This window comes from Nicotiana tomentosiformis, chromosome 8 (assembly GCF_000390325.3).
Source record: "Nicotiana tomentosiformis chromosome 8, ASM39032v3, whole genome shotgun sequence".
In the NCBI taxonomy this organism is placed as follows: Eukaryota; Viridiplantae; Streptophyta; class Magnoliopsida; order Solanales; family Solanaceae; genus Nicotiana; species Nicotiana tomentosiformis.
This window is the reverse complement of record NC_090819.1, coordinates 35,762,667-35,788,083: the sequence shown is the minus strand read 5'-3', so window position 1 is coordinate 35,788,083 and position 25,417 is coordinate 35,762,667. Positions and strand designations below refer to the sequence as shown.

At 41.2% G+C, this 25,417-nt stretch overlaps 1 long non-coding RNA gene across 3 annotated transcripts; it reads right to left on the bottom strand.

The window, feature by feature from the left end:
- Positions 1–1,749: 1,749 nt before the first annotated feature.
- Positions 1,750–11,628, bottom strand: LOC138896636 (uncharacterized). 3 transcript variants are annotated; one of them, XR_011410010.1, is made up of 3 exons: positions 11,388–11,628; positions 3,280–3,367; positions 1,750–1,985 (listed from the first exon to the last, which is right to left on the bottom strand). It is a non-coding gene; the product is annotated as an uncharacterized lncRNA (long non-coding RNA). The 3 variants fall into 3 exon arrangements; XR_011410009.1 differs by lacking the exon at positions 11,388–11,628 and adding an exon at positions 3,486–4,117; XR_011410008.1 differs by lacking the exon at positions 11,388–11,628 and having other exon boundaries at positions 3,280–4,117.
- Between the last annotated feature and the right edge of the window lie 13,789 nt (positions 11,629–25,417).

The following is a 25,417-nucleotide window of genomic DNA, read 5'->3' as shown; positions in this document are numbered from 1 at the left end:
TGGAACCTAACATGCTTTCTAGGCAAGCCAACCCTTAAATACAATAATAGAATCTAATTATTATGTCATTTACAAAGTTATGTTATAAATAAGAAAGTGTAATAAGTTTCAAGCCAACATCATGACTTCATAAGTCAGAGAGAGGGTCTAAACATGATTACAACTATCTCACAATCTCCCAAAATTCGGTGTCATATCTTCACGAGCATCTAACAAGAGTAGAATGTCTCTACTAAACAATAGCATATGTCTGAATGGAATAAATAGACTAAAATGTACAAACAAGGGAGGGGGACTCCATATGCTAGGGATCGAATAAATAGGGAAACTCACCACGAATTCTCCAATGCAAGCTCCTAAATAACTGGATGGATACCACTAATACCTGCTGCAGGATCTATACAAAAATGTGTAGAAGTATATTATGAGTATAAAATTATGGTACTCAATAAGTATCAACTCTAGCCTCAAAGAAGTAGTGATGAGGAATCGATACTGACACTTACTAATAGTCCATAAGCAAGTAAAAACATAATTGGAACATGGAATAAGGCATGATATCATCAAACATGTCCAGAAGTAGAAGCATAGTAAATCTAGAATTTAGACATTCTTTTCAAACGAGGAAATGGAACATAATATCAGTTATCTCAATTATTTTCATAATCATGATATAAGTCAATCAACAATCATATAGAAGCTACTGCATGAGTCAATGATGCAAATGCATGCTCATGATCCACTCCCAATACCTCAAGCACAAACCCATATGCCTGACATTGGCCAAGTGTCTAAATCGAGAACCAATCTAAGTGTCTGCGCTCACAGGACCCAAAGTAATATGGGTAATCACTTGACTTTGGAGGGACAAATCCATATCTAAGCACGTTGTGGCATGCAATCCGATCCAATCATAATATTGTTGTCGCGTGCAATCATATCCTATCATACTACCATCAATAATCTATAAACAATATCCGCTTACGATATCCCAATGCCATAATTCTCAAACATTTTTCAATATCGAACTCTCCAACTCATGCATATGCATATGAAATGATATAATAAAGACGCACTAGAATATAATAATAAAATACGGATGAATAGTTAAATGAATAAGAGATGGCTATATCTAATCATGTATTTCAACTTTTTATAACAGTTCAACAAGCTTATTTAACATTCGTAAGTCTGATCATGACATCAACAAGACAAAAGTAATCCAATAGCCAATAAATCATAAATCAAGTAAGGTAATTATATGTCACAGTCCAATTTAGGATCATGACAGGCGCTTAGGAGCAAGTGGCCCAAAGTAAAGAAAAGGACAATAATAATTAAATAAACTCTTTGCCCACGCGAAGCAATGCGGGGCTCACCAGAATTTGCCAAATTGTACGCTCTAACTAACAAAATCCATGCATGATTATACTACTGTCTTTGGAAAACATATAACGGGGAGTGAGTCGCTAGTTCAGTGAGTAATAACACTTAACCACAATAATTTTTAACAGGGACAAGTCAGAAAACATGCCAGTATAATAATCAGAAAATATCATAAAAATGTTGTGCCATACCAAATATTTATGTTTGGGAGATTTTAATGAATGGATCATGTAATCGGTATAATTGTGGACCTTTTTTGTCACGACCCAAAATCGAACTAGTCGTGATGACACCTAACCCAGCCCGCTATGTAAGACAAATATCAATAATCCTATTCAAATGTGATTTAACTCAGAAAATAAATGATGAAATAACTGAGCTTTTATACAAAATCCCAAGGATTGGCAGTACAAATCATTAGCTTCTAAAATTTAGAGTTTACAAAGCTGGTATGAAATAAATACATCATCTTTTTGAAATATACATGAACATATTAATAATTCTAAAGCTACCAAGAATAAGAGGCAGCTATGACCGGAACACAGGTACATCTTCAATGCCAGCTCCCGCCATACACAGTAACAAGCGGCATCCAAAATCTGCACGTAAGGTGCAGAAGTATAGTATGAGTACAACCGACCCCATATACTCAATAAGTAATAAACCTAACTTTAGGTTGAAAGCACTGGCAAGCTTGGACAAATGGTCAGAGTCTAATACAAATGGCCAACAACAACTCATAACAATATAATAAAAGTAGTACAAGAAACAACTCAAAGATATGATGCTCAGCTCGTCCATAGTTATAGAAATATAGGCATGCTTCTCAAGTATGAAAGTAAAACCAAATCTTTCCCCGAATTCACTAAAATGTGAGTATATCAGAAAACTGTGATTTTTCCCAAAAACTTTTAACAACAGATAAAATATTTCAATCTTAGATTACATGAGGAAAGTACATCTCTATGCCTACATGTCAATGTGCATGTGAAGTCATGAATGTCACAATATCGTGTAGCATGAGAAAATGCATCTCTATGCCTATATGTCAAGTATACATGTCAATGCAATGCATCACAGTGATGAAATTATGTACTCACACTCTCAGAGTACTCAATCTCATTGTCTCACACTCCCACACATCATGCTCAATCCCTCACCACACCCAGTCACTCAGCATTGTACGGTGCTTGTAACGACACACAACCCGATCCCATCAATAGTAATAAATCCTATAAGGCCTGCTGCAGCGTGCAGCCAATCTACATATAGCCATAAGGCCTGTTGTGGCGTGCAACCCGATCCATATATAGCCATAAGGCCTGTTGCGGCGTGCAACCCGATCCATATATAAATCACTAATACCCGTTGTGGCGTGCAACTCGATTCCATCATGAATCAATAACACTTGTTGCGGTGTTCAGCCCGATCCCATTAATATTACTCACAATTCAGCCCTTAGCCTCAGCTCAGTCATCAATCTCTCAAGTCTCTCGGGCTCACAAAACTCATACGAATCAGCCCAAACAATGATAACATGATGTGATAACGATGATAACATAGACTCAGATATGATATGCAATTGAATGAATATGACTGAGTATGTAATTACAATTTAAACAAATAACTCAACAGCAAAAATGACCTCAGTGGGTCCCAACAGAATAAGTACATAGCCTAAATATGATTTCTAAAAAGGATTACATCTCAATTATTCTAGCACGTGGGAATTTCATGGATAAAACAAGATAGAATATTACACGGTACCACAGAATCATCCGAGTCATAATTCACACGGTACACACCCACACGCATGTCACCTTAACACCAAACACATAACACGTATATTCAGGGGTTCATACCCTGAGCACCAAGTTTAGAAGTGTTACTTACCTTGAACAAGCCGAATCTAATACCGAGCAAGCCAAACAATACTCTGAAAACACCATCCCGTGCGTACCGACCTCCGAAAGGCTCAAAACTTGCCAAAAGAAACTTAAACACATCAAATAATACCTAAGGAAACAATTCCAAATGATAAAGTCGAATATTTAATCAAAAGACCAAAGTCAACCAAAAAGTCAAATCTGGGTCCGCACCTCGAAACCCAGCAAAACTCACAAAATCCGACAACCCATTTAATTATGAGTCCAACCATACTAGTTTCACTCAAATCCGACTCCGAATCGATGCTCAAAACGCGAAAATTCACTTTATAACATTTTAGACAAAAATCCCAATTTCTCTCTTGAAATCATCAATCAACTGCCAAAAACGAGGATAGATTCATGAAATATAATCAAAATCGAGTAGACAATATTTATCCCAATCCATATGGTAAAAATTGCTTCAAATATCATCTTAATCCGAGCTACATAACTCCAAATATGAATAAAATAATCAAGCCCTCGATTTTTATAGCTTATGCCCAATCATATCGCATCCGCGATAAATGAGACGCTTTTGCGACTTGACGTCCGCTTCTGCGAAATCAGCTAGAGAAATGCCCCCTCGCACCCACTACAGGAAAAACGGCTATTAGCAATTAGAAAAATTGTCCCTAGAAATCGGAATCTGGTCCTTAAAGAGCAACAGCGACAAGCTTCACCTGGTCGCAATCCGTCATTGTAGCCTTCGCCGCTAAAGGTCTATAGCGACGGTCGTATGTATTGGTCCTTATAGGGTTTCAGCGACCAACATTGAGCCATTCGCTAAACTATTTTTAAGGACCAGATTTCTGGTCTCCGATAAAAGAAAAATAATACCTTAATCATTCAGTATCTGGTTCTTAATTGATTTAGCTACCAGATTTTTGTGGTCCCTAAAACTTTTTGGGGACTACTTTTCTGGTCCCTAATTATATACTAGTTTCTATTATAAATTCTTCAAATGAATGTTTTAAGGATAATTAGTCTGGTCCATAAAGACATTACAGCTGGTCCCTAAAGGTTTACTTTAATAAATCTCAATTTTAATCAATAATTCTCTAACAACCATGATCACAAAAGTAATATCAAGATAAATCTTTCTATTACAAAAATTGAGTAACTTCTTTTTAATGGAAAGATGAACATATATAGTCATTATGTAAGTCACAATATCTTTTACAAAAACCCATAGCAAAAACACCTAATTAACATTCCTAGATTAGAAATATAATAATAATTTTTGAATTAATACATCATCGCAAAATGATAGTCATCTTGTATATATATCTACAAAAGCTGCATCTTGACTTGTAAATTATAGTTTCCAAAACCTGAAAAAAGGATGCAAAGGTTATTCTTCAGAAAAATAGAAAGAAACTACCGAAATGAATAGAAACTGTGGCATACCACTTGGCAAATTGGGAAAGTACCAAAATGAATGTACATTCTCTCTTGAGTTAAAGGACCAAATGGAAAAGAAAGAAAAAAGAAAAAGGGAAACATGTGCTGTTAATCACGAATAGAAACTGTGAAATTTGAAATCATAAGACAAAGCTATATATTGTCTTAGCTATAAGGACCAAAGCTTTTCTCTTATCCTTAGCTAGGAGAGTGTAACGATCCGACCGGTCGTTTCGAGAGTTATAGCCCCGTTTCTCCCATTTCTACTTCTTTATGTGTTATTTAGCTGTATTGTATTGTATCAGGTTGGTTGGTTCGAGTCCGGAGTAGTTTCAGAGTGGAGTGCGACACTTAGTCTCTAAAGTAGAAGCTTAAGTTGGAAAAGTCAACCGGATGTTGACCTATGTGTAAACGATCTCGGATTTGAATTTTTATGGTTCTGTTAGCTCCGTTAGGTAATTTTGGACTTCAGAGTGCGTCAGGAATGTGATTTGGAGGTCCGTAGTAGAATTAGGATTGAATTGGTGAAAGTTGGAAATTTGGCGATTTTGGCCGGTAGTTGAAAATTTGATATCGGGTTCGGAATGGAATTTCGGAAGTTGGAGTAGCTTCGTAGTGTCATTTGTGACGTGTGTACAAAATTTAAAGTCATTCGGACGTGGTTTGGTTGGTTTTGGCATCGGTTGTCGAATTTGGAAGTTTAGAAAGTTCTTAAGCTTGAATCCGAGGGTAATTTGGTGATTTGACGTTATTTTGAGTGATTCGAAGGTTCGACTAAGTTTGTATGTTGATATATGACTTGTTGGTATTTTTGGTTGAGGTCCCGAGGGCCTCGGGGTGATTTCGGGTGGTTAACGGATTGTTTGAAGTTGGAAAATGCAGCTGAAGCTGCTGCTACTAATATTTCTGCACCTGCGGAGGGGAGAACCGTAGGTGCGAGGTCGCAGGTGCGCTTGAAAAGTTCGCAGGTGCGGGCAGTGTTGGGCTAGGCAGGATGCACAGGTGCGAGAAGTCTATCGCATCTGCGAGCCCGCAGGTGCGAGACTAGGAGCGCAGATCCGGAAAATGGGAGGCCAAGGCTGGAGAGAAGGTGCAAAGGATTGACCGCACCTGCGAGCCCGCATGTGCGAGGTCTGGGCACAAGTGCAAAGGCTGAGGGTTTAAGTGAATTGCACAGGTACGATGGATTTTCCGCAGGTACAGTGGCGCAGAAGTGAGAATTTGTCCACAGGTGCGAAAGGCCTAGGTAGAAACCATAAATAGAACACTTCGCGAATTTTGGTTCATTTCCACCATTTGTAAGTCGGTTTTGGAGCTTTTGGAGTGTTTTTTGAAGGGTGATTCAAGGTATTTCAGTGAGGTAGGTTGCTTGAGCTCTAATACTTCTATCTATGGTGATTTTCCGTTGTATTATCATTTAATTAGAGGAAATTAGGGGTGAAAATGAGGGGTTAGGGCTTGGGATTTTGGAGAGTAATTTAAGGATTTGAAGGACCAAATGATGTCAGATTTTGATAAATTTTGTATGTATGGACTCGTGAGTGAATGGACTTTCTAGTTTTGTAAATTTTATTGGATTTCGAGATATGGTCCCGGGAGCCGGATTTGAGCCGATTTCAGGATTTTGGGCTAATTTGATAGTTTTTCTTGTGGAATTCATTCCATTAGCATATATTGATGGTATTTTACTGATTGTGAATAGATTCGAAGCATTTGGAGGCCGATTCGAGAGGAAAGAGCATCGCGGGATAGAGATTTGACCGAATTGAGGTAAGTAACGATTGTATATCTAGTCCTGAGAGTATGAAACCCCGGATTTTGTATCATTCTACTATTTTGAGGTGACGCACATGCTAGGTGACAGGCATGTGGGCATTCACTGTTGGGGGATTGTGACTTGGTCTGTCCCGTAGCAACTGTAAAGTTTCATATTTTGTTGAAACTATATGATACTTATGAATTTTAGAAATGAGTTTCTGTAAATTGGGTGGAATGCTATGTTTGGGCCTTGTGCCATTGTTGTTTGGACCCTTAGGGGCCTTTTTCTTACTATCCTCTCAATGTTTTTGATTTAAAATCTATAATCAGTCATGGTTATACCTGGTTACTGCATAACTCAATTTTATTACTCTGTTTTGATGCATATAAAATGTTGTTTTGGGATGAGTAACCTGTTTTTACTGAGAGCCCGAGTGGCTTGAGAGGTTTATGACTGAATGAGGTCGAGGGCCTGATTTGTTAGGATATTTATGGGATCGGGCATCATACCGCAACATGTTTGATATAGGCCGAGGTCCTGATTGATTTATGCCATGATTTGGCTTGATATAGCGCTTAGGCTGAAGGAACCCCTCCGGAGTCTGTACACACCCCCCAGTGATCGCGGAGTACGAGTGCCGAGTGACTGAGAGGCATGAGTGATTGTGAGGTATGCCCGAGAGGTATGAGTGATTGTGAGTTTTGCCCGAGGGGCTGTATACGAGTGATGTTGCCCAAGGGGCTGATTATGATTTCATCATTTTTGCTCACCTTTGCATTGAGCCTTTGTTTGAAAAATTGTTCAAAAATATCTTTAAGTGATTTTTTTTTCTGGAACTGGGTTTAAACAAGATGATTTGATTCCAAGCCTGATTTTATAAAAAAAGCATGTTGTATTTTACCGAGATTTCATGATATGAACCATATATGCTTTATTGCTCGTCACTACTGCTCAGTCTTTATTTATTGTTGTTACTTACTTAGTTGGCGTACTCACATTCCTCCCTGCACCTTGTGTGCAGATCCAGTTGTAGCTGGATATGGTAGCGGCTGTTGACTATTCCGGTTGTAGATTTTCTCGGGGATAGCAAGGTAGCTGCCTGGTGATCGCAACCGTGCTCTTCTCTCTCTTATCTCCCTTTAGTTGTATTTAGCTATTTTTCAGACTATGTTAGTCTCGATATTGTCAGACAAATTGTAGTAGATGCTCATGGCTAGTGACACCCCAATGTCGGGCTTTTCTTTTCTGCACTTTTGTTTTGATTTCAACTCTCTTACGAAGGTTTTTATGTTAAATAGCCTTGAAATTTTCTTTGAAATGAAAATATCGGTTGTTTTAGAAATGAGTCGGCGCGCCATCACGACAGGGTTAGTTTGGGTCATGACAGATTGGTATCAGAGCCTAGGTTACATAGGTATCACGAGTCATAGCAGGTTTAGTAGAGTCTTGCGGATCGGTACGGAGACGTCTGCACTTATCTTCGAGAGGCTGCAGAACCCTTAGGAAACTCCACATTCTTGAATTCTTATCGTGTGAAGTTGTTGATTCTAGTAACTAAACATCTATTGTTTTATTCTCTCACAGATGGTGAGGACTCATACTGCCGATCAGGAGGGCCAACCACCAGTACCACCAGCCAGGGCCGCGAGAGGCCGAGGCCGCGGTAGAGGCCATGGTCGGGGCAGAGGTGCAGCCCGTACAGTAGTTGGGGCAGTACCTCCAGATCCACCAGTTGTCCTAGATCAGGACCAGGTTCCTATTGTTGATGCACCAGCTCAGGCACCACCTGTGCCTATTGTGATTCCAGGCCTTCAGGAGGCCCTACCTCAGATTCTGACAGCGTGTACCGGCCTTTCTCCGTGGTCTTTTTGGAGAAGTTCGTGCCTCAGCCCTGTAGAGAGGAGTTGCGCAGACAGTTTGAGCAGCTTTGTTAGGGTGGCGGTTCTCTGAGTTGGCCCGTCATGCGATCTAGTTGGTTCCCACAGACCGAGAGAGGATCAGGAGGTTTATAGATGGCCTCGATTTTCAGCTTCAGTTGCTTATGACCAGAGAGAGGGTGTCTGGTGCTACCTTTAATGAGGTTGTCAACATTGCTCAACAGATTAAGATGGTTTACAGTCAGGAGAGGGTTGTGAGGGAGGCCAAGAGTCGTCGTGGTCAAGGTGGATTCAGCGATGCTCCTTTTGGGGGGTCAGTTCCAGCATGGTAGAGGTTGTCATTTCAGACAGCCTCAGTCAGCTCGGCCATTTCACCTTGGTGCATCATCTGCCCATAATTCTCACAGTTCCCATCTGGGCCACTCATCACTCGATGCCCTTCCAGCCCAGAGTTCGTCCCGTGCTCCACCAGTTCAGGGCTCATCCATGCCTGGTTCTTCTACCAGTTATCCCGGTGCTCGGGGCTCCCTTCATTTCCCGCCACCAGCACCAAGGAGTTGTTTTGAGTGTGGGGAGTTTGGAAAAATGTGGAGGTAGTGTCCTCGTCGTCATGGAGGTTTATCTCACCAGAAGAGTCTTGCCTAGTATCGAGATAGGTGCCATCACGACAGGTTGGGATTTTGGGTCGTGACAATATCCTAGAGTTCATAATGCCTTAGTATTTCATGAAGAGCATATGAGTTCTCCAAACTAATAAAATGGTAAACTTAGGAGTTTGATAGTTTTCTTTTTTTGGAAATCTATTAAGGATAGTCATTTGTTCTCCACAATCTTCTAGGTACATGAGGCCTCTAGAGTCCTATTATATTGCTCACTCTTCTCATGTCTATCTATTATGTCTATCACACTCGCAAGTTTTCCTCTACATAGAGGTAAGTACCTCAATGATAACAATCTCCTAGTTATGGTAGTGGACTAGTACTTACTTTAGGAGTGGATTCTATTACACGTCTTGTGGCAGTATGACACTCTATTGTGGTGGCACAGACCTTCCTTGGCCATGTCTATTGGCTTTTTCTCTTCTCCTTAGCTATGAGAGACGACTATTAAAGGCAACATTTCATGTCCCTGAACCTCTAGCCTTTACTGATATCCGATAATCAAGCTCGAACCATATGGTAACAAGGTAAACAATGTTAGGTTCATCTATTTGACTCTAGTCGTCACACACGTAAGATGGAACAAGAAAGAAAGACAAGACACATCCTATCACGCCCTCGTAGAATCACGATTATAGGAATGGCAGGCTACAGTAACATAATTGAGATTCTACTACCGATGTATGCTTCATTAGTTACATGAATAACCTAAAGCTCTGATACCAACTTTGTCACGACCCAATTTAGGATCATGACTAGCGCTTAGGAACAAGTTCCCCCAAGTAAGCCTCATCGGTATTTTATAAAAAAAATGGATAGAGTTTTTCCAATTTTAGGACTATCCAAAAAATACTTGTCTCAGAAAACAACAACAAAATCAATCAATATCCAACAAAACAATTCATAGTCTTCATCGATTATTCAATCAGTTCTTTACCAATATTAATCAACCACTTGTAAGACAGTGATGCTAAATATATCTCCAAAATACGATAAGAAAGTCCGGTCTAGTCAACAAGTCGAAAACGATAAACTAATACTCATGACACTAATAAAATGACTATGGATCGACTCTAAAAGTTTTAATAAAAAGGACAATAACCATTAAATAAACTCTTTTCCCACGCGAAGCGATACGGGGCTCACCAGAATTTGCCAACTAATATGCTCTAGCTAACAAAATACTCGCAGGATTAAACTGTTATCTCTGTATAAAAAAAATATAACGGGGAGTGATTCGCTAGCTCAGTGAGTAATAGTATTTAACCATAATAATTTTTAATAAGGACAAGTCAGAAAATATGCTAGTCTAATAATAAGAAAATAACATAAAAATGCCCTTTCAGCAAATAGTAAACAAATTCAGTCTCGTCATGTGTTTCATGGAAAAATATCAATTAACAATTCGATTATAAACACGACAATACTATGTCATACCAAATATTCATGTTTGGGAGGTTTTAATGAATGGATCATATAATCGGTATAACTGTAGACCACTTTGCAAGAAGTCAAATATAACGGTAGTCCCTACTTGAGGAAAATCAGTAACAGTATGCTAGTTCTACCTTCCCACTAGCAAGGGCTATAACTGTAATCATTAATTAGAAGGTGCACCAGGTCTAACGAACCCGCTGTTAGTTGCGGGATCCTTCAAAGTCTACTCTCATTTATACTTGTCTCTATAATTCGTAGATACTTGTACGAAAATACTTTAAAATAATATAGGGAATTTCAGTTCTTATCATATCATGTAATTTCATTTCGATAAAAGTAAATTTTATCTCAAGTAACGGTAAAAAATGTTCAGTAACAATGAGAACATTCAAAATAACTATAATAATCTCAAATAAATATAGCAGTATCATATTAAGTAAAAGACTTGTCCCATGTGCAAATTCAAAACAGTTGGTAACATGTTCATATTATAATCATGTGTAAATCATACAAGTTATGAAAATACAAATTGCGATAAAATTACTACTCACAGTACACGTGTCGAAATACCAAACGTGCCAACTCGACTAACCCATACAACTTCTTCGATCAATCTATAATATCACAAAGGCGAGTCTAAGTATCAACTTCGTGAAATACCAAGATAATCGGGTTTTATTCTATCAACTTCCTCGGTTCCATTTGCAATAACCTTAGTAAGGCTACCCATGACCTTATCAAACACTTCTCTATAATTCTTTCTTTCCCAGTTCATGGAACGTCCGTCAATTAATTAATCTTATCATAATATAATAATATATATTTAAGTATACCCATTATAATTAAACACCAACATTAATCCTAGTATCACAATTTAATTCAAGTCAATAATCATATATATAATATTACTAGTTAAGTAAAACTAAGAATACATTGTTACCTCTTTCTTTTTACTGCATGAGTTTTTGTTCCGTGTAAATCTACACTGAATCGAGGTTGAATTCCTCTTCCTGTTCCTTTGTAAAACTTGTTGCCAGAAGGACCCCATTCCCTTCTAATTTCCTTGAAATCCTTTCTGAATATGATGGTAAATATTTCTTTTGCAGAGGCTTTTTGGCTTCTTCTCAATTTTCCTTCTTTCAGATTCCTCATATTTGGAGACAAAGTTCTCCACTACCCTAGTTCATGCCTTTCTCCGTCTAATGGGCAACGACCCATTCATTGCTCTTCCTTTTTTATTTTTTTTATTTTATTAAATGACCATTATGTCCACGGGTATTACATTCTCTCAACCATATGAAATTCGGTATCAGAATATAAACTAAGTGTTTATTAGTAGACTGAAACAAGTGAGGCTACTAGACTCGTATACCATTTTTCACTTTCGAAACAGATTCTTCGAGGGTATGAGTTCTCCGCAAGACATTCACAAATACAATTTCTTTTGACCATAACTTTCTTACTTGACTATTGACAATTGCCATCGGCTCCTCCTCGTAAGTCAATGTAATGACCCGGCCGATTATTTTGAGAGTATTAGTCTCGAACCCCTAATGTTTGCTCCATATACCTCATTTTGTGGTTATGTGACTCGCTGGGAGGTTTGGATTTTGGTTTCGGAGTCACATAGTCCCTATATTGGGAGTTTAAGTTCTAAGAATTTACCGTAATTTGAATTGTGTGAAGACGACTCCGAAATGAAGTGTCTATGATTCTAATAGCTCCGTAGGATAATTTTGGTCTTGGGAGTGTATCTGGATATTGATTTGGAGGTACGTAGGTCATTTTAGCCTCAATTGGCGAAAGTTGGATATTGGATGATTTTTGGAAAGTTTGACCGGAAGTGAACTTTTTGATATAAGGGTCGGATTCCGATTCTGAAAGTTGTAGTAGGTCCGTAATGTCAATTATGACTTGTGTGCAAAATTTGAGGTCAATCGGACTTGATTTGATAGGTTTTGTCATCTGATGTAGAAATTTGAAGTTTTAAAGTTCATTAGGCTTGAATCGATGCGCAAATCGTGTTTTTAGCATTTTTTTTATGTAATTTAAAGGCTCGGCTAAGTTCGTATGATATTTTAGGACTGGTTGGTATATTTGGTTGAGGTCCTGAGGGCCTCGGGTAGATTTCGAATGGTTAACGGATTAAATTGGTCTTGTGAGAATGGCTGAAGTGCATCAGTTCTGGTGCAATCGCACCTGCGCAAGATTGACTGTAGGTGCGAGCTCGCCGAAGCGAGCATTTGGGCACAGAAGCGGGGCTGGAGAAAATGGCCTGTGGTTGCAGGTGCGATGTCAAGGCCGCAGAAGCGGAGTCACTTCTGCGGAGGAATAACTACAGAAGCAGAATTGGGCAGGGGCTGGGTTCTGCAGAAGCGTCTTGGAGGCTCGCAGAAGCGAGTTCGCAGGAGCAGATGAAGGTACCACAGGAGAGAGGGAAGTCGCAAAAGCAGGTATGTTGTTGCTTCTGCGATGCTGCAGATGCTGCTAAGTTTCCGCAGAAGCGGAAGTGCTGGACATAAGACTTAAATACAAGGGTTCGAGATTATGCTTCATTTTAAATCTTTCGAGCTCGGGTTTTGGCGATTCTTCAGAGGATTTTCGAGGGATTTCTTGAGGTAAGTCTCTTGTGCTCTGTTTTGATCAATACCCTTGTTTCCCCCATTGATTTTCCCACCTAGTTTAGGTGTATTTAAGGTGGAATTTGTGAGTTTGAGGCTAGGGATTTGGAGAGTTTAATTTGGGGATTTGAGGAGCGATTTGGTGTCGAATTTTGGTTAATTTTGTATGGTTGGACTCGATATCGAATGGGTGTTCGTATTTTGTAACTTTTACCCGATTTCGAGATGTGGGCCCGGGTCGAATTTTGGGACGATTTTTCGATTCTTTGCTAAAGTCGTAGATTTATTATTTAAATTAGTTTATTGTAGTTGTATTTATAGTATGCAATTTCTTTTGGCTAGATTTGGCCCGTTCATAGTCGAAAAATTGAGGGAAAGGCATTCTTATCGATTGATTGAGCGAGATTTTAGGTAAGTGACTTGTCTAACCCTGTGTGGGGGAACTTCCCCTTAGGTTTTGGTACTGTTATGATATTTACAATATGTGAAGGCCATGTAGTCGAGGTGATGAGTGCGTACTCGGGTTATATGTTGAAAACAAATCCGGTTCTTGCTGAGTAGTTTTCTTTTAATTCCTTAACGAGTTGCTCTAGCATGTGTAGTCATCATTTTTAGCCTAATATTGCATGCCTACGTGTCTTAACACTTACTTGCAATTCGTGCAACATGCTTAGTTGAATTACCTGCTTTCTTGATCTTGTATTCAGTCTTTAACTGTAGGATTCATTGCTGTAAATTCGTTGTTCCATAGGTTATGAGTCGCGTATTTACTTTTTGGACTACGAGGCGGTACCTCGGAAGCTCCCAATGTTGTGTATTTACTTTTGGGACTACGAGGTGGTACCTTGGGAGCACCCATGTTGCATATTATCTTTTGGGACTACGAGGCAGTATCTCGGGAGCTCTCCATTTTGCGTATTTATATTTGGGACTACGAGGCAGTATCTCGGGAGCTCTCTATGTTGCGTATTGTTCACCTCTATTTGTTGTGTTTTTACCTTTCTGGAATTTCTTATTTTTAAATTTTCAGTCATTTCATTATATTATTATATCTTCTGCCTTGCTCCCCTTTATTCCTGTAGGGCATTGACCTGACCTCATCACTATTCTACCGAGGTTAGGCCTGGCACTTACTGGGTACCGTTGTGGTGTACTCATACTACACTTCTGCATATTTTTTTGTGCATATCCAGGTTCTTCCTACCATGCTAGATATATATGAGCTGGATCGTACGCGGAGACTTCAAGGTATATCTGCCAATGTCCGCAGATCTCGGAGTCCCCCTCTATCCTTAATATGTTGCTTTCTTTATTTTACTAGACACTGATGTATAGAGATACTTAACATTTTCTTTTTAGAGCTTGTGACTTGTTTCTACTGGGTTTTGGGAGTTGTAATTATTTGAATCGCAGTTCGTATTTATATTTCATGAGTTGAGGTTGAGTTCAATTTATATTCAGTTATTCTGCAAAATTTTAGGTTTACCTAGTTTTAGGGACTAGGTGCCATCACAATATCCTACTGAGGAAAATTGGGGTCGTGACAAATTGGTATCTGAGCACTAGGTTCATAGGTGTTATGAGTCACAAGCAGATTTAGTATAGTCTCGCGGATCGGTACGAATACATCTGTACTTATCTTTGGGAGGCTATGGAACTGTTAGGAAAAGCTTCACTTCTTTGATTCCTTATCGTGCGAGATTTTAACTTTGAAATTCTAAATTTCTCTCTTTCTATTCTCTCACAGATGACGAGGACATGTACAGCTGTATCAGACACCCGCTCCCCCTGCTAGAGCCGTGAGAGGCCGAGGACGTCCACGTGGTGCAGCCAGAGCACCCGCTCGAGCTGCTACAGAGGAGCCACCAGTAGCTCCAGTTAGAGGGCAGACACCTGAGACGTCTGCTACTGCAGCAGCCCTCCAGGAGACTCTCGCCTAAATTTTGAGCATGTTCAACACCTTGGCTCAGGCAAGATTGATACCACTTGCTCCTACTACATCTCAGGCCAGGGGGGAGCACAGACTCCTGCCGCTCGTACCCCAGAGCAGTGGGTCCAGGTCGACCAGGTCGCTGAGGTCATACCGATGTAGCCAGTAGCTCCAGTTCAGCCCTAGGTTAGGGTAGCAGTTTCTGAGGGGGAGCAACTCAGGATCGAGGGGTACAAAAAGTACCACCCTCCTACTTTCAGTGGCTTGGTGTTAGAGGATGCCCAGGATTTCCTTGAGGAGTGCCACTATATCCTCCGTACTATGGATGTTTCGGAGTCTAGTGGGGTTTCTTTCACTACGTTCCACCTTATAGGAGCAGCTTATCAGTGGTGACGTGCTTATGAGTTGGGTAGTCCGGCCGAGGCAGCTTCACTCACTTGGTCTCAGTTCTCAGATATGTTCTTGAGGGAGTATGTCCCCTAGAGTCTCAGAAATGCATGGCACGCAGAGTTTGAGCAGTTGTGCCAGGGTTCTATGATCGTGTTAGAGTATGCGGTCTGGTTCAGTGATTTGGCCAGGCTTGCACCAACCTTGGTTGCTACAAATCGAGAGCGAGTTCATCGATTTATTGAGGGGCTCAACCCTAGTATCAAATTTAGCATGGCCCGAGAGTTGGATATGGACATCGCATACCAACAGGTGGTGGGGATCGCTAGGAGATTGGAGGGTATGTTGATTAGGGAGAGAGAGGAGAGGGAAGCCAAGAAGTCTCGAAAGACTGGCACATACAGTGGTAATCGTGCCCCAGCTGTAGCTCGTCAGGGTAGGGGCTTGGGTCACCCTGTTCATTCATCACTTCCAGCCGCCAGCGGTGCTCCGGCCACTCCTAGGCCCTAGGCTCCTTATTATGCACCGCCATTGTCTAGTGCACCGCCTGCATGGGGTGCTTTCAGCGGTCAGTCCACCCGATCAAGCCCGAGCTAGTCACAAAAGCCACATCTTCTGAAAGCTTGTTTTGAGTATGGTGACACTCGTCATCTGGTGAGGGATTTCCCCAGACTCAGGAGGGGTGCACCTCCACAGACTACTCAGGCACCGCGTGCTCCACCGGGTCCTCAGGCTATGGTTACAGCACCAGCTACCATCTCCACCTGTACAGCCAGCTCGGGGTGGAGGTCGGACAGGTAGAGGTCGCCCTAGAGGGGGAGGCCAGGCCAGATATTATGCCCTTCCTTGTGGGACGGAGGTAGTTGCATCCGATTCTATCATCACAGGTATTGTTCCGGTCTGTCATAGAGATGCATCGGTTTTATTTGATCCAAGCTCCACTTACTCCTATGTGTCATCTTATTTTTCCCCTTATTTGGGTGTACCCCATGATTCTCTGAGTTCTCCTGTCTATGTTTCTACACCTGTGGGTGATTCTATTATTGTTGACCGTATGTACCGGTTGTGTTTGATTGTACTTAGTGGTTTTGAGAGCAGGTTTATTATTTCTTAGTATGGTGGATTTCGATGTTATTTTCGGCATGGAATGGTTGTATACCTAACACGTTGTCCTTGACTGTCACTCCAAGATGGTGATGTTGGCGATGCCAGGTCTACCGCGGCTAGAGTGGAGAGGTACCTTAGATCATGTTCCTAGCAGGGATGTCTCATTCCTTAAGGCTCAACGAATGGTTGAGAAGGGGTGTGATGTATATGTAGCATATGTGAGGGATGTTAGTGTTGATACTCCTACCATCGAGTCAGTTCCGATAGTGAAGGACAATTTAAATGTATTCCCCGTGCATCTTTCGGGCACTCAGCCCATTTCTATTCCACCTTACCGTATGGTCCCAGCAGAGTTGAAAGAATTAAAGGAGCAGTTGCAAGAGTTGCTCGATAAGGGCTTCGTACGGCCTAGTGTGTCACTTTGTGGAGCTCCTATCTTGTTTATAAAGAAGAAGGATAGTTCTATGCGAATGTGTATTGATTACCGCCAGTTGAACAAGGTTACCGTGAAGAACAGGTATCCATTACCACGTATTGATTACCTATTTAATCAGCTTCAGGGTACCAGAGTGTTCTCTAAGATTGACTTGCGTTCAGGTTATCATCAGTTGAAGATTCGAGAGCCAATATCCTGAAGACTGCTTTCAAGACTCGGTATGGTCATTACGAGTTCCTTGTGATGTCTTTTGGGCTGACCAACACCCCAGCAACATTCATGCACTTGATGAATATTGTATTTTAGCCCTATCTTGACTCTTTTATCATTGTGTTTATTGGCGACATTCTGGTGTACTCCTGGAGTCGGGAGGATCGTGAGCAGCACCTGAGGACTATGCTTCAGACTTTGAGGGAAAAGAAGTTATATGCAAAAGTTTTGAAGTGTGAATACTGGCTAGATTCAGTGGCATTTTTGGGTCATGTAGTATCGAGTGAGAGGATCAAGGAAGATCCGAAGAAGATTGAAGCAGCGCAAAGTTGGCCCAGACCGTCCTCAGCTATGGAGATCCGGAGTTTTCTTGGCTTGGAGGGTTATTACCGTCGATTTGTAGAGGGTTTCTCGTCTATTGCTTCACTTATGACTAGATTGACCCGGAAGGGTGCTCCGTTCAGGTGGACCGAGGATTGTGAGGAGAGCTTTCAAAAGCTCAAGACTACTTTGACTACAAGCCTAGTGTTAGTGTTTCCTACTGGATCGGGGTCCTATATGGTGTATTGTGATGTGTCACACATTGGTCTCGGTGCGGTGTTTATGCAGGATTGTAGGGTGATTGCCTACGCGTATAGACAACTGAAGGTGCATGAGAAGAACTATCCGGTCCACGACCTCAAGTTAGCAGCTATTGTTCATGCCTTGAAGATCTCGCAACATTATTTGTATGGTGTCCCTTGTGAGGTCTACACCGATCACCGGAGTCTACAACATCTATTTAAATAGAAGGATCTTAACTTGCGGCAGCGGAGATGGTTGGAGCTTCTTAATGAATATGACATCATCATTCTTTATCATCCCAGGAAGGCCAATGTGGTGGCCGATGCCTTGAGTCATAAGGCGAAGAGTTTGGGCAGCTTAGCATATATATCGATAGTAGAGAGGCCTTGGATATTCAGGCCTTGGCCAACCAGTTTGTAAATTTGGATGTTTCCAAGCCGAGTCGAATTTTGGCTTGCTTGGTTTCTCAGTCTTCTCTTTATGATTGTATCAGAGAGCGTCAGTATGATGACCCCCATCTGCTTGTCCTTAAGGACACGATTTAGTACGGTGATGCCAAGGAAGTCACTATTGGAGATGGCGGTGTATTACAGATGCAAGGCAGGCTTTGTGTGCCTAATGTAGATGGTTTGCGTGAGTTGATTCTTCAGGAGGCTCACAGTTCACGGTACTCCATTCATCCAGGTGCTGCGAAGATGTATAAGGACCTGAGGCAGCATTATTGTTGGAGGCAGATGAAGAAGGACATAGTGGAATATATAGCTCGGTGCCTAAATTGTCATCAGGTGAAGTATGAGCATTAGTGGCTAGGTGGATTTCTTCAGTAGATAGAGATTCCAAAGTGGAAATGGAAGCGGATCACTATGGATTTCATTGTTGGGTTCCCACGAACTCAGAGGATGTTCGATGCAGTTTGGATGATTGTGGATAGATTGACCAAGTCAGCTCATTTCATTCATGTGGTTACTACTTACTCTTCGGAGCAGCTGGCTCAGATTTACGTTTGCAAGATTTTCAGGATTCATGGCGTGCCGGTATCTATCATCTCTGACCGGGGTACGTAGTTTACATCGCGATTCTAGAGAGCCGTACAACATGAGTTAGGTACTCGAGTGGAGTTGAGTACAACATTTCACCCCTCAGACGGATGGATAGTCCGAGCGCACTATTTAGACATTGGAGGATATGCTTCATATGAGTGTGATGGATTTTGGGGGTGCCTGGGATAATTGCTTGCCACTTGCGGAGTTTCCTACAACAATAGTTATCAGTCGAGCATTCAGATAGCACCGTTTGAGGCTTTGTATGGTATACGGTGCCGGTCTCCAGTGGGTTGGTTCGAGCCGGGCGAGGCTAGGCTATTGGGTACAAACTTGGTTCAGGATGCTTTGGAAAAGATTAAATTGATTCAGGATCGACTTCGTATAGCCCAATCCAAGAAGAAGAGTTATTGCGGATCGAAAGGTTTGCGACGTTGCATTCATGGTTGGAGAGCGGGTCTTACTCCGGGTTTCGCCCATGAAGGGTGTTATGAGGTTCGGGAGGAAGGGCAAGTTGAGCCCTATGTATTTATGGCCTTTTGGGATTCTTGAGAGGGTTGGAGAGGTGGCCTACAGACTTGCACTGCCACCTATTCTCTCTGCAGTTCATCCAGTATTTCATATTTCCATGCTCCAGAAGTATCACGGCGATCCGTCTCATTTCTTTGACTTCAGCTCAGTCCAGTTGGACAATGATCTATATTATGTTGAGGAGCCGGTGGCTATTTTGGACAGGCAGGTCCGAAAGTTGAGGTCAAAGAACATCGCTTCAGTGAAGGTTCAGTGGAGGGGTCATCTGGTCGAGGAGGCAACTTGGGAGACCGAGCATGATATGCGTAGCCGTTATCCTCATCTTTTCACCACTTCAGGTATGTCTCTATACTCGTTCGAGGACCAATGTTAGTTTTAAGAAGGGGAGGATGTAACGACCCGGCCGATCATTTTGAGAGTATTAGCCCCGAACCCCTAATGTTTGCTCCCTCTACCTCATTTTGTGGTTACGTGACTCGCCGGGAGGTTTGATTTTGGTTTCGGAGTGAGATGGGACACATAGTCCCTAAATTGGAAGTTTAAGTTCTAGGAATTTACCGTAGTTTGAATTGTGTGAAGACGACTCCGGAATGAAGTGTCAGTGGTTCCAATAGCTCTGTAGGGTGATTTTGGTCTTAGGAGAATGTCCGGATGTTGATTTGGAGGTCTGTAGGTCATTTTAGCGTCAATTGGCGAAAGTAGGAAAATTGGATGATTTTTGAGAAGTTTGACCGGGAGTGGACTTTTTGATATTAGGGTCGGATTCTGATTCCTGAAGTTGGAGTAGGTCTGTAATATCAATTTTGACTTTTGTGCAAAATTTGAGGTAAATCAGACATGATTTGATAGGTTTCGACGTCAGATGTAGAAGTTTGAAGTTTTAAAGTTCATTAGGCTTGAATCGATGCGCAATTCATGTTTTAACCATTGTTTGATGTAACCTAAAGGCTCGGCTAAGTTCGTATGATGTTTTAGGACTGATTGGTATATTTGGTTGAGGTCCCGGGTGCCTCGGGTGGATTCCAAATGGTTAAAGGATCAAATTGGACTTGTGAGAATGACTGAAGTGCATCAGTTCTGGTGCAATCACACCTGCAAGAGATTGACCGCAGGTTCAAGCTCGCAGAAGCGAGCATTTGGGCGCATAAGCGGGGCTGGAGGAAATGGCATGTGGTCGCACGTGCAACGTAATGGCTGCAGAAGTGGAATTGGGCAGGGGCTAATTTCCACATAAGCGACTTGGAGGCTCGCAGAAGCGAGTCCGCAGGAGCAAGGGAAGCCATATAAGCGGGTATGTTGTCACTTCTACAATGCCGCAGATGCGGCTAAGTTTCCGCAGAAGCGAAAGTGCTGGACAGAACACTTAAATACAAGGGTTCGCGATTATGCCTCATTTTAAACATTTTGAGTTAGGGTTTTGGCGATTCTTGAATGGATTTTTGAGCTGTTTCTTGATGTAAGTCTCTTGTGCTCATTTTTTATCAATAACCATGTTTTCCCATTGATTTTCCCACTTAGTTTGTGTGTATTTAAGGTGAAATTTGGGAGTTTGAGGCTAGGGATTTGGAGAGTTTAATTTGGGAATTTGAGTGGCGATTTTGTGTCGGATTTTGGTAAATTTGGTATGGTTGGACTCGATATAGAATGGGTGTTCGTATTTTGTGACTTTTACCCAATTTCGAGATATGGGCCTGGGTCGACTTTTTGGGGCAATTTTTCGATTCTTTTCTAAAGTCGTAGATTTATTTTTTAAATTAGTTTATTGTAGTTGTATTTATAGTATGTAATTGCTTTTGGGTAGATTTTGGTCGTTCAGAGTCAAAAAATCGAGGAAAAGTCGTTCTTATCGATTGATTGAGCGAGATTTGAGGTAAGTGACTTGTCTATCCCTGTGTGGAGGAACCTCTCCTTAGGGTTTGGTACTGTTATGATATTTGCAATATGTGAAGGTCGTGTACGCGAGGTGACGAGTGCGTACTCAGGTTATATGTTGAAACAAATCCAGTTCTTCTTGAGTAGTTTTCTTTTAATTCCTTAACTGGATTTCTCTAGCCTATGTAGTCATCATGTTTAGCTTAATATCTCATGCCTACATGTCTTAGTTGAATTACTTGATTCCTTGATCTTGTATTCAATCTTTAACTGTAGGATTCCTTGCTGTAAGTTCGTTGTTCCATAAGTTATGAGTCACGTATTTACTTTTGGGACTATGAGGCGGTACCTCGGGAATGCCCATGTTGTATATTTACTTTTGGGACTACGAGGATGTATCTCGGGAGCTCCCCATGTTGCGTATTTACATTTGGGACTACGAGGCGGTCCCTTGAGAGTGCCCCTATTGTTCACCTCTATTTGTTGTGTTGTTACCTTTTTGAAATTTCTCATTGTTAAATTCTCAGTCATTTCATTATATTATTATATCTTCTGCCTTACTCCCTTTTATTCCAGTAGGTTCCTGACCTAACCTAGTCACTACTCTACTGAGATTAGGCTTGACACTTGCTGGGTATAATTGTGGTGTACTCATACTACACTTCTGCACATTTTTTTGTGCAGATCCAGGTTCTTCATACCAGGTCAGATACCAGTGAGTTGGATCGTACGTGAAGATTTCAAGGTATATCTTCCAGCATCCGCAGACCTCGGAGTCCCCCTCTATCCTTAATATGTTGCTTTCTTTATTTTACTTGAATATGATGTATAGAGACACATAACATTTTCTCTTTAGATCTTGTGACTTGTTTCTACCGGGTTTTGAGAGTTGTAATTATTTGAATCGCAGTTCGTATTTATATTCCATGAGTTGAGGTTGAGTTCAGTTTATATTCAGTTATTCCGCAAAATGTTAGGCTTACCTAGTCTTAGAGACTAGGTGCCATCACGAAATCCTACGAAGGAAAATTGGGGTCGTGATAGTTAACTTCTCATCAACGATATAGCCGGTGCTTCAAGTACTTGAGAGGAGTATGATATATATTTTCTTAGCACAACTCAGGAGGAGGTGCTGACATTAAGCCATATCTTCCACTCGTTCAAGTATCTCGTACGGACCTATAAACCTCGGACTCAACCTACCTCTTTTCTTGATCCGCAACACGCCTTTCACAAGGAGACTCGTAGGAGCACTATTTTCCAAATTGTGAACACTTAATCTCTTCTTATCTTATCTATATAACGATCCGGGTGGTAGTTTTGAATATTGTAGCCCCGTTCCCCTATTTATTTCTTATTCTATGCTCATTTATTGTTATGTGACTTTCTAGGGTGTTTGATTTGGATCCGAGGATATTTCAGATTGAATTGCAACACTTAGTCCCAAGGTTTGAAGTCTAAGTTGAAAGAGTTGATAGGATCTTATATGTAAACGACTCCGGAATGAAGTTTTGATGGTTTGGATAGCTTCGTATAGTGATTTTGGACTTCGGAGTGCGTCCCGATATTGATTTGGAGGTCTGTAGGTGGTGTTGGCTCGAATTGGCAAAAGTTGGAAAAGTTAACTTTGTGGTTACCGGGCTCGGATCTTGGTTTCAAAAGTTGGAATAGGTCCATTGTGTCATTTATGAATTGTGTGAAAAATTTGAGGGCAATTAGAGTTGGTTTGATAGGTTTCGGCATCGATTGTAGAAAATAAAAATTCATTAGTTTCATTAGGCTTGAATTGGGGTGCGATTCGTGTTTTTAATATTGTTTGATGTGAATTGAGGCCTCGACTAAGTTCATATAATGTTTTAGGACTTTTTGGTATATTTGGATGGAGTCTCGATGGCCGCGGATGTTATTCGGGTTGAAAACGGATTGAATTTTGGACTTGTGTTAGAACTGGTGTGATCAGGTCTAGTGCAAATGCACCTGCTATAAATGGGCCGCAGGTGTGGCTGGCAATGCGCTGGTGAGGAGAAGAGCTGGGGGCTGCTGGGTCACAGATGTGAGAGGAGGTACGCAGGAGCGGAGTCGCTTCTGCGGGAGGGAGGTCGCATAAGCGGAATTTAGTGAGGCTTGAGGTGGTTGGGTATTTCCGTAGAAGCAGACATTTGGGCACAGACGCGTTTCTGCAGATGCGGTCTTGGGGGCGCAGAAGCGGAGTGGCAGAACCTAAGTGAGTTCTGAAGATGCGGAGCTTTCACTGCAAATGCGGGTCCGCAGATACGGGTCCGTAGAAGCGAACTATGAACCGCATGTGTGAAAGCACTAGCAGTGTATAAATTCGAAAGGGTTCAGAGATTTCATCATTTGTGGACTTTGCAAGCTCGGCTAGAGACGATGTTTGAGAGGGGTTTCACTAGATTTCAAGAGATAAGCAACTTTTGATCATTTTTATTCATTAATATTGAATACCCATTGAATTTTCCCATAGATTTGGTGTTTTTGAGGTGACAATTTAGGGAATTTTGACCCATGTATTAGAGAGTAAGATTTAGGGAGTTGAGTGGCGATTTGAGGTCGGAATTAGGTGATTTCTGTATGGTTAGACTCATTGTGGAATGGGAGTTCGGATTTTGTATGTTTCGTCGGATTCTGAGACGTGGACCCGGGATTGACTTTTTGACTTTTTCTAAAGAACTTAGATTTATCGTATGGAATTGATTCCTATAGCTTGTATTGAGTTGTTTGTGGCTAGATTCGGGTCGTTTGGAGGTTGATTTGCGAGGCAAGGGCTTGTTGGAGTAGGGATTTGTGCGATTTGAGGTAAGTAACACTTCTAAACTTGATACTGAGGGTATGAATCCTTAAACTACGTCTTTTGTAGTTGATGTTGAGGTGACGGGCGTGTGGCCGTGCACTGTAGTAATTGTGTCTCGGTTGATTCCATGGAACTTTGTAGTTACCCAATCTTGATGTTATTCATGTAATCTCCATGTGTTAGAAATATTATGTTGTGATCCATGTTAGAAATCATGTTAGGCTTAAATTGCAGTTATGTACTCAGTCACATTCATCATTTGCGTATCATATCTCAGCCTCTGTTATCATTTATTGTTACATCATGTATCATTGTTTGGGATGATTGGCATGAGATTTGTCAAACCAATAGACTGGAGATATTGATGACTGAGTGGGACCGAGGGCTTGATTGTGAGCGACATTTATGGGGTTGGGCTGCACGCCGCAGCAGGTTTTATAGATTTATGATAGGATCGAGCTGCACGTCATAGCATGCCACATTGGCTTATATTAGCTCTTGGGCAGGATCCGCTCCTCCATAGTCTGACATACTTTTAACAGGTACTGTTGAGTGCTGAGTGCAAGTGCCGAGTGTGAGTGCTGAGTTATTGGGAGTGCTTAGTGATTGAGCATGCTAAGTGAGGTTGAATACTCCGAGAGCATGAGTATATGAGTTTATCACTATGTTTCATTACCGGTGACATGCATATTTGACACGTATATATAGAGATGTAATATTCCTCATGTTAGCTATACTTGGCATATTTATCAGTATTGAGCCTAAACTATCAAACTAGAAAGAATGTCTACTTCTCTGTACTGTGTACAACTGATCATGAGATTTTCTCTGAGTTACTACTGTCATATTTGTACTGTTAATACCTGGAATTGGACTGTACCTATCTGAGCTCGTCAGTGCTTTCAGTCCAAGGTTAGTCCTGTTACTTATTGAGTACATTGGGTCGGTTGTACTCATACTACACTTTGCATTTCGTGTGCATATCCAGGTACTTCTGAGCATGGTGGTTGCTAGACTTGGAGCATTTCCTACTTTGAAACTTTTGAGGTAGTTGCTTTGGTGTCCGCAGACCTCGACTCTCCTTCTTTTCAGTTTATTTAGCAATGTTTTATCTTTCTAGACAGTTGTGTTAGAGGTTTTGACTATGTTGATATTTAATAGCTCATGTATTCAGTTACACTAGGATTTTGGGGGATATTTTATTGAGTCGCGGTATTTCTTATCGGTCATTTATGAGATTATTCACTTTCAGACTTATTATATCATATTTTCAATTTAAAATGCGTAGTTATTTCTGATTGTCATCTTGCCTAGTTCTATGATAGGCGCCATCATGACATGTTGAGTTTGGGTTGTGACAAGTTGGTACTAGAGCCTAGGTTACATAGGTCTCGCGAATCATAAGCAGGTTTAGTAGAGTCTTGATGATCGGTACGGAGAAATCTGTAGTTATCTTTGAGAGG